At 34.0% G+C, this 10,516-nt stretch overlaps 1 pseudogene across 1 annotated transcript; it reads right to left on the bottom strand.

Annotated features, from left to right (window-relative positions):
• Positions 1-9,680: 9,680 nt before the first annotated feature.
• LOC308496187 (large ribosomal subunit protein eL32-like) lies at positions 9,681-10,110 on the bottom strand (annotated as a pseudogene). The gene has a single exon. The product of its transcript is annotated as a large ribosomal subunit protein eL32-like (transcript).
• Between the last annotated feature and the right edge of the window lie 406 nt (positions 10,111-10,516).

Raw genomic sequence — 10,516 nt, 5'->3', positions numbered from 1 at the left:
AATTTTTTGATTCTGTACAGTGATGAAGGTATATTTTCTAAATCAAATAATTTTAATCAGTGATGATTTGAAGTAATGATATTATACATTTATAAGATTTAAGCTAAGGTCCTACAGGCATTTAGAGTACCAATCAATGTATCAGGTGTCTTTTGAATTGCATGTCCACAGTTTGTTATTTTTAGAATTCTGTAAGTCCTTGTTTTTATACAATATTGCCTTATAGGTGAATGATAGTAGCAAACAGAACATCTCTCTTTCTGAATATTCATGAAGCATTTATTGCTTTCCCCGGCAAGAAAAAAAAAAAAAAACAAAGCAAAATATATTATTGAGGAAGAAACTTCATTGAAACTGAGGTAGCCTAATTCAGGAATGGTCTTTACTGACAGAGAATGAGTTATTCTCTTTAGTAACACAAGAAAAAAAATATTACTAAAGACTTCTACACAAAGAAAAATGGCATGCAAAAGATGAGAATAGGTCAGTGAGGGTTGGTTGGTTCAAGCAACTTAGATTTCTTGAAAAAACTCTTTTAGATACTTGATCTTTGAATGACACATACTGTGTTTAATTTATGCTCTGGAACTCATGAGAACAAATTACTCAAGTTCTCTAACTCTTTGTTTCCGCTTTTGAACAATGGAAATAACGGCATCCACGACCCATTTCAGGGCTGTGTTGAGTCTATGACAGAGCATCTGGCATATAGTTAAGACTAGGTAAGTACTAGTTCCCTTCCTCGTGTGTGTTATATAGTCTTTTGCATGTTGGTGAGGAAAATGGCTGAAAGGTATTGCAAAAGTTTCTTTACCCCACATTGTTACTGTCAGTGAGGCAAAGCTATGTAAATCTCTAGTTATTAGCACCTATTTCTGGTTCTGTGAATCCATAGAGTATCTTAGACCTGCTTTAGCCTCCTGCCTGATGTACCACAGTCCTATATCGCTTCTGGTCACTTTCTTTTCTCTGCTTTTGTAGCCTCAGGCAGTAAGAGAGATGGGTATAACAGAGAAGGCAAATTTCTCTCATAAAGACAGGTCCCTCTTGACCATTTTTATGCTCAAATTCACCCTCCTCTATCCTCACAGGGAGTAAAGGATTGACATTCTGTACAGTTTGCTATTGGGAAAATTTAGAGGACAAAAATCATCTAATGTGTGAAGAAAAGCCATATAATAAAAAGATAGCAAACCATTCTTCTGCATAAGGTGGTTAACATTTTTAAAACATTTTATTTGGCAGCACCACTGCATATAATCATAAACCTACTCAAATAAGATGAACATATGCACATTGTTGAGCTGGTAGAGTGGTAGAATGGTTTTTCCAGCAGCAACACACCTGTGTAACAACATAATTTTCAGGTAAATAGCTGTTTTATTGCCAATTACAATTGAGTTTGACATACTGTTTAGAAGCTCCAGTCAAGAAGCCCAACTATTTGCACATTCCTGACTGAAGAATCATGTCCCTAAAGCTGGAAAATTCATTCTCTCCTCTTTTTTGTTGTTATCACACTTGCTGAAAAAGAGGCAGCCTCTGAAACCGTTGCCTAGATTCTCAGTAAATATGTAGTATTGGATGTCACAACCAGGTAGTCTTCACATTCAGTCCCTTACTCAACTTTTTCATAAAGAGATATTAATTGCTTAATGTGCTAACTGTAGAATTTGAGTAACTCTGGAGGCTGGCATTATAGATTATAACATGATTTGTTCTACTCTTCTTACTACATACAATTCTTGGGATGTTTTTTGAGCCAAGAAGAAAGCAATTATTAAGCTCTCATTTTATCTTTTATCTAAAGTCCTAATTCCTAAATCCTTTCGTGATTTGAGTGAGAAGTTTAAGGAGCAGTGAAAAAATAAACAAGGGGCTTTTAAATATTATTGGTTTGAAATCAGCTGGCATCTAAATCTGTTTTACAGAGCAAAGATATCCTTATCAAAGCAATGCTAGAATAAAGCTGAACCAGGTACAGCATGAATTAACTCTTGCTCTTTAGGATTTTCTTCACAGTGTAAAAGGGACATTTCAACATTAGAAGAAAGAATGGAAACAAACAAACAAACAAAAGTCAAAGAAACGTCTCCAAGTATGAACAGTTAAGCTCTCCATTTTACAGATGAAATAACTAAGAGAATCAGTGGGAATACACTGTTTTCAGTAAATTATATTGCTTTATTAATTAGTAATATGTCTGGGATGAGAATTTACTTACCTAGTTTATTTTGAAATAGAGCTTTCATACACTGGACAGCCCAAATTTAAAAACAACAGAGAAATAAAATGTTTTTGTTGGTACATATCTTGCCAAATATTTTCAACCAAACATTTGAGTAGAATAAAAAGCAACTGCATATTTAAATTAGTGAAAAAATTTTTAAATGTGTAGGTTTGTTCTAAAGAGAGAAGATAATTTAACCAAAATAATTGAATCCATGTATGATCTGAGATTCTCTGCTTTTTTCTCACAAATTCCACAAATATACTGTTATTTGAAAAATGGTTTACTTGGAAAAATATTACTTATTTAGAAAAGAGAACCTAAGGACTACTAAAACAGTATGTTACGATTACTAAATATACCATGGTTGATCTCCACTTACTTGATTTTACCTATCTTATTTCATAAGAGAATAGATTTAAATACTTGCAGTTATAAAAGTTATAGGTCATAAATTCTAACTTCAATTGACATAGTTTCTAAAATTTAAGTTTTAGTATTGTAACGCCTACACAGGAAAACAAAAGCGTTAAATTTTTTCTGTGGAAAGACTATCCTCTTGTGGCATAAATTGGAACTACAACAATCTACCTTTTTCAGGCCTGGATCCCTACAATGGAACTTGGAATAGGTAGACTTTGAGAGCTAAAAATCATCTTAGCAGTATTCTTATAAATTTTGCTAATCTAGTAATGTAGCCTCATTTTGGAGATATTGAGCAGAGGTTCTGAGTGTTAAGTAACAATGGATTACAAACATCTTCTTTGAAATTTGTAGCCTTAACAAAACAAAACACTAACCAATTAGTATTTGAAGTTGTACTTCATCTTGACTAACATTTTACATCATTAATGGACTCAGTTTTAAAGCCATAAACTTATTTTGTGTGAAACTGTACAATTCATGCCTCATATAAGCAGCTTTAAAACTACCAAAACCTCCTTGATATTAGCGGTTATTTATTCCAGCTATTAACTGTTCACAAATTAAATTACAGATTTTATAAAAGATGAAAATACCACATAAAGCCAGGCATTTCTCTCTTCAAGTCCAGTGATAGTTAAGAACATTTGTCAAATAAGTGTTAGTTTCTTATCACTAGATGGACAATGGATAATAACTAAGCCAGAGTAAGCGATCAGGGAAATACTCAATATTGACTTCACCCTGTTACAAATTTGAAATTTTGAGGTAATTAGGAATAATTTTGCTGATGCCAATCTTTGCATTGATGGAGGAAAAACACGGTGGTTTTGCAATCTGTTCATGACTATGAACAAGTAATAGCCCTATGTACCCAAACTCCAGCCACAGTGGTGCCTATGGCTTCATGTGGTGTCCCCTGCTTCTTGTGAGGACAATATCTACATGCATGTACACTGCGTAGTAAAATAACAGTAACAATTGTAAATGCAGGATGAAAATTCCATATGGACTGCCTTTGAGTGAGAAAGGATGCTGTACAATATATGTTAGGTTAGATTGTCATTCAGATATATTCATCCCATCCACTCACTTCCATAGGAGGAGTGTACTTTCTGGATCCTGGACATTGACCTCAATACTGTGACTTTGGACAACTGGATGTCATTCCCCATAATTGGGCATAAGCTAGAAATGTGCTTGTGAGTGTTTGCTTATTCATTTGCTCCTCTGCCATGATCATCATAAGAATATGCTTACCCTAGACTGCTGGTCCGAGCAGGATAACAGATGTGTGAAACAGAGCCTACCTCTTCTAACCAAGCCCATCCTAGACCTATTGACTCATGATTGTCACAGATTTCTGAGTTAAATAAAGGGTATTTAAGGGGATATATGCTGCGGATAGGTTGTGGCTTTTTTGTTACACTGCATACTGTGGTCATGTTTCATATAGAAAACTTCCTTTCTCTTTGTGGAACATATCTAATTGATTTACAGTCATAAAAGGTGGAATCTACATAATTTTTCAATCAATTCTCTTCTTCAATATCTTTATGAAGCTCACTCTTTTGATCCTTGAAATCAAATAAATGTCACCTTCTTAGAGGGCAGTTTCTGACTACTTTGTTTAGAGTATCTTTCGTGAAATAATCCATTATGTAGTCAACATGCTTATTTCCTTCATAAAAACATTCCTTTTAATTTCAGTGTTCTTATTCATTAATTTATCCACAAGCCTCAATCAATATAAATCCTACAAAGGTAAAATCCTATCATTTTGGTCCCTGCTATAGCTCCAGTTTTCTAGCTCATATACTTCTTCCATTAAGTATTTTTGAATGAACAAATGAATGATTCATTCAGTCCATTAATACATCAACTAGTTTCATTACCTGATCTGGTTAACTTCCACTTCAAACATCACTTAAAAAAATAAGTTCTCATTAGTTTAATTACTTCCATAATTGTCCTTTCATTTCACCTGTGTGTCACTTGTCAAAGATCCAGTAGTCGTGTTGAGAACAAATTGTTCTCAGTTGACCTGAAGTCCCATGCTCTGAATCAGGCAGATAGATGATGGATATATATATATATATATATATATATATATATATATATATATATATATATATCTCAATCGCTCTCTCTCTCTCTGTCTCTCTCTATATACACGTATCTATATCTATAGATATAGATATATAGAGATATATATGTGTATATATAGATATATATATGTGTGTGTGTGTGTGTGTGTGTGTGTGTCAAAAAATATATACACAATTTAAGAAAGAAAGAAAAGCTATTCAAATTGTAATACTCAATATATACCAATTAAAAAAGATGAATACAAGTCACACTTGACTTCTGCAATTACAAGAGGTGCTCAAAGTGGTAACCATCAGAGTCCAAACACTTCTGATTACACTGAATTACTGCTTGAGAAATCTTGACCAAAGTGTCCATTTGTATACATTTTCTTTGGCATGCCAAGTAGTGTGTGTGTGTGTGGTATGCGTGGGTTTGGTGGGTCATTAGGTGTTATCGTGTAGGTAGAGACTAACCAGCAGTGTAAATACATACGCTTGGATTACAGCGACGGCGAATTCTAAGATTGTCAGTAGAATAAGAATGATGAACATAATGAAGGCGGTAGCTGTGCTGATGCTTAGCAGGGCTACCGTGGCACCACCAGTTAGGTGGATTAGGAGATGTCCGGCAGTAATGTTGGCTGTTAGCCGTACGGCAAGGGCTATGGGTTGAATAAATAGGCTAATGGTTTCGATAATTACTAGTATGGGAATTAGGGGCAAAGGGCTTCCATGTGGCAGGAAGTGGGCTAGGGAGGCTTTTGTCTTATGGCGAAAACCCAGAATAACAGTTCTGGCTCATAGAGGGATAGCCATGCCTAGGTTTATAGATAATTGTGTGGTTGGTGTAAAAGAGTGGGGTATAAATCCTAGCAGGTTTGTTGAGCCAATGAATAGGATAAGGGATATTAGCATTAGGGTTCAGGTTTGGCCTTTGGGGTTGTGAATGTCTATCATTTGTTTCAATGTTATGTGAATTAATCATTGTTGGATGGCAATGAGGCAATTATTAATTAGTTGGTTTGTTGAGGGAAACAGGATATCTACACACACACACTATATACATACATATATATATACACACACACACACACACACACATACACAAACACACTACACACACACACTATATATCCTGTTCCTTCTCATATTAAGCAAACAAGGTGAGATCTCTCCTTAACACTTATTTTAAGCCTATATCCCTAAAATCAGAAATCCAAAACTATTCTCTTACCAGTTGCTTGATATAAGTTGATTTGCATATAGTAATTATTTTAAGTTTTTAGGCAAACTATAATTGATATGTCTGTGAAATCTGAAACAGAAAATATTAGGGAAGCAGAATATGAAAGTGGAAATGAAAGTGGAGGAAAGGGAGAAAGAAAGTGCAACAGAAGAGATTGAAACAGAGAAGAGAAAAAGGAGAGGGAGAAAAGGGAAGAGAAGTGAGGGAGGAAGCAATATGCTAGGGATTTTGATAAAATCTTTCTGTTACAACTTAGGTCTCAACCCAAATCATGCTAAGAAGAGGACATATAATGTTAAGTTAGTCCTTGAAAGATGGGTAGAATTTTGATAAGTTGACAGGAATGAGAACATGTATATGTGAGTTAATAGAAAGTATATTTGGGAAATGATTAATGAGTCAACTTGATTGGAAAGGCAGGACACATCTCTTCTTATCAGAATATTCATATTAGCCAAATTGTGATCCACAGAATACCTTCAAAATAGTTATTAATGCTTGTTATAGGCTGAATTGTATCTCCCCCCAAATTTATATGTTGAAATCCTAACCTCCCAGTACCTAAGAATTTGACTTTATTTTGAAATTGTGTGTTTAAAGAAGTAATCAAATGAAATGATATCATCTTTAACTATATATATCTATATCTATAGATATATAGATATAGATATAGATATAGATATAGATATAGTTACAAGAAGTGGAGCTCAACATTAGGAATAGCAACAGTGGAAATGTAATGGCTGTATGTGATGTCAGAGGGGTAGTAGATGGGGAGAGAGGGGTTATCATTGTGTGAGGATATAAATGATAAATGTCTATTACATTGTTTTGTACGCCTGAAACTAATAAAAATAAAATAAATTAAAATAAAATGAAATAAATATTTTTTTAAATAAATAAATAACAAGAAAAAAAAAAGATGTCATCTGAGTGGTCTCTAATCCAGTACAACTGGCATCCTTATAAGAGGATATTGGGACACAGACATAGGGGGACGACCATAGGAAGACACCAAAAAAAGTTGGCCATCTACAAGACAAGGAAAGAGATCTTCAGAGAAAACAAACTTACAACACCTTGATGTTAGACTTCTAGCCTCCAGAATTGTGAGAAGATACATTTCTGTTAAGCCACCTATTTCTGCTTTCCCACTCTGCATCCTATATTCAACAGTCAGCGTTTTTTGTTTTGTTTTGTTTTTTTCTTTTCCTAAATCACAGAGCAAGTCATGCCATTCTCCTGTTTATGTCTCTCTGGTGACTCTCACGGTAAGCACAATAAAATCCAAACATCTTAACTTGAGGAATAAGGCCCCATTTAACTGGCCATTTTTATTTTTTCTCACTTCTTCCACTTGTCATTTCACACAGCACATTTCAGCAAAACTGAACTTTTCTTTCCTTTGGTTTTTAAAGTACTAAGTATCTTTTTTCCTCTCAGGGGTATTACACTAAATTTGTATTTGGTTGGGTCTTTTCCTCACAGATGTTTTTTTTTGTTTTTGTTTTTTTTTTTTTTTTTTATAGGTGCTTTTCCCTTATTTAATTCTCAGTGTAAGCACTACTGCATTATCTGAGATTCCTTGTCTAGGCTAAAGAAATATATTTAGTAAGGTAACTATCCATTACACTATTCTATTTCAGTTTCTTTACATTTATTTGTTTATTTTCTGTGTCATCCTTTCAAGACAGGGACAGTCGTATGTTCAAGTGTTTAATCTATTCTGAGTTGATTTTTGTGTATGGTATAAGATAGGGGTCTAACTTCATTCTCTGCAATGTATATACCCAGTTTTCTCAACACCATTTTCTGAAGGGAATGTCCTTTCTCCGTTCTGTATTCTTGGCACGCTTGTCAAACTGACTCTGGGTGGTGAACACACAATGGGATTTATAGATGATGTAATATAGAATTGTACACCTGAAATCTATGTAATTTCACTAACAATTGTCACCCCAATAAATTTTTTAAAAAGTCACAAAAAAAAAAAATCAGTTGACCATATATGCGTGAGCTTATTTCTGGACTCTCTATATTATTTCATTGATTTATACATCTGCTTTCATTCCAGCACCATACTTCTTTAATTGCTGCACTACTGTAATATACTGGTGGTGCCAAAAAATGTATACATGTGACTTGTATTCATCCTGTATTATTGGTGTATATTGAATATTACAATTTTAATACAGTTTTTTTTTCTGTTCTTAAAATATGTATACATTTTTTGGCACCCTCTGTATTATGAAATCAGGAAACATGATGTCTCCCAGCATTGTTCTTTTTTCTCAAGATTGCTTTGACTATTTGGGGTTCCATATGAATTTTAGGATTGTATTTTCTATTTCAGTAAAACAAATGCCAGTAAAATTTTGATAGGAATTGTATTGAATCTGTAGTTCAATTTGGGTAGTACGGACATTTTAACAATATTAATTTTTCCAATCCGTAAACAATGTCTTTCCCTTTATTTGTGCCTGCTTTAATTTACTTTACTAGTTTTTTCGCTTTTAGTGTACATGTCTTTCACCTTCCTGGTTATTGTTATCTCTAAGTATTTTTTTATGTAATTGTAAATGGGATTGTTTTAATATCTCTTTCATATAGTTCATTGTTGGTATATAGAAATGCAACTGATAATTGTATGTTGATTTTGTATCCAACAACTTCACTGAATTTGTATTTTTAGTCCTAAGAGTTTGTGTGTGTGTGTGTGTGTGTGTGTGTGTGTGTGTGTGTGTGTGATCTTCAGGGTTTCCTGCATATAAAATCATGTCATCTGTAAACAGATAATTTTACTTCTTTTCCATTTGGATACTTTTTCCCCCTAATTGCTCTAGCTATGACTTTCAGTATATATTGAACAGATGTGGCAAGAGTGGACATCTTTCACTTGTTCCAGATCTTACATAAAAATCTTTCAGGTTTGTTTATTTTTTCCTTTGAATATCATGTTAGGTGTGCACTTTTCATGTATGGCCTTTCCTCTGCTGAGATAATTTTCTTCTATACCTAATTTGTTGTGAGTTTGTATGATGAAAAGGTGTTAAATATTGTCAAACATTTTTCTACATATTTTAAATGATCATGTGATTTTTATCCTTTCATTATGTTATGGTGTTGTACAACATTGATTGATTTGCATATGTTTACCATCTTTCCTTCCCAGAGATAAATCCCACTTAATCACGGTGTATGATCCTTTTAATGTACTACTGAATTTGGTCTGCTAATAATTTGTTGAGGGTTTTATATCTATATTCATCAAGGATATTGGTCTATAGTTATCTATTTTAGAGGTGTCTTTGTCTGGCTTTGGTATTAGCATGATGCTGGCTTCATCAAGTGAGTTTGGAAGTATTTTCTCTTCTATTTTGGGAAGAGTTAAGAAGTATTAGTATTAATTCTTTACATGTTTGATAGAATTCACTTGTAAAGCCTTCTAGTCCTGGACTTTACTGGGAAGTTTTTAATTATTATTCAATTGCCTAATTTGTTACTGTTCTGTTCAGAGTTTCTATTTCTTCATGATTCAGTCTTGGTAAGTTATGTGTTTCTAAGAATGTATCCTTTTTTTTTTATGTTGGTCAATTTATTGGCATATAATTGTTTATAATAGTTCCTAATAGTTTTTTTTTTTTGGAAGAATTTTATGTTTTTATTAAAACACAGTTTGCACACAAGCTGTCTATTCATTTTCTTCACTGCACAGCCGGGCATTGGGATTGGTGATTCGGATGGCCAGCTGGGCTGCTCTTTCCACAACGGCTTTGTGGTTCTTTGAGGAGACATTGTGAGCAATTTCAGCACAGTAAGATTTGTTGCTCATCAGCAGCACTTCAAGCTCCTTGACGTTGTGGACCAGGAACTTCTGAAAGCCACTGGGCAGCATGTGCTTTGTTTTCTTGTTAACTCCCATAACCAATGTTGGGCATCAAGATTTGGCCCTTGAATCTTCTGCGTACCCTGTTGTCAATGCCTCTGGGTTTCCGCCAGTTACGCTTAATTTTGACATATCGGTCTGACTGGTGCAGGATAAACTTCTTGGTCCTCTTTTTGACGATTTTTGGCTTCACGAGTGGTCTGAGGGCAGCCATGATACCGAGTAGAAGATGAACGCCACCCTAATAGTTTTTTTTTTTTTTTTTTTTTTTTTTTTTTTAATTTCTTTGGTTTCATTTGTAATGGTTCCTCTGATTTTGAGTCTTCTCCTTTTCCTCCCTCACCCCCTTTGGTTGGTCTACCTATGGGTTTGATATTTTTGTTTATCCTTTCAAAAGCCAGTTCTTAATTTTTTTTTTTCTATTCTCCCTTTCATTTATTTCTTCTCTAATTCTTGTTATTCCCTACCATCTTGTAACTTTGGGCTTAGTTCATTCTTGTCTTTCTAGTTCCTTGAGAGGTATATAGGTTGCTTATTTGAGATCTTTCTTCCTTTTTAATGGGGCTGTATTTATACTCTATTTCTATTAGATAGCTCTGACCTAGAAAAATAGCTGAGACATAATTGCTTTAAAAGTATAT

This window comes from Rhinolophus hipposideros (genome assembly GCF_964194185.1).
Source record: "Rhinolophus hipposideros genome assembly, chromosome: 1".
In the NCBI taxonomy this organism is placed as follows: Eukaryota; Metazoa; Chordata; class Mammalia; order Chiroptera; family Rhinolophidae; genus Rhinolophus; species Rhinolophus hipposideros.
This window is presented reverse-complemented; position numbering and strand designations above follow the sequence as displayed.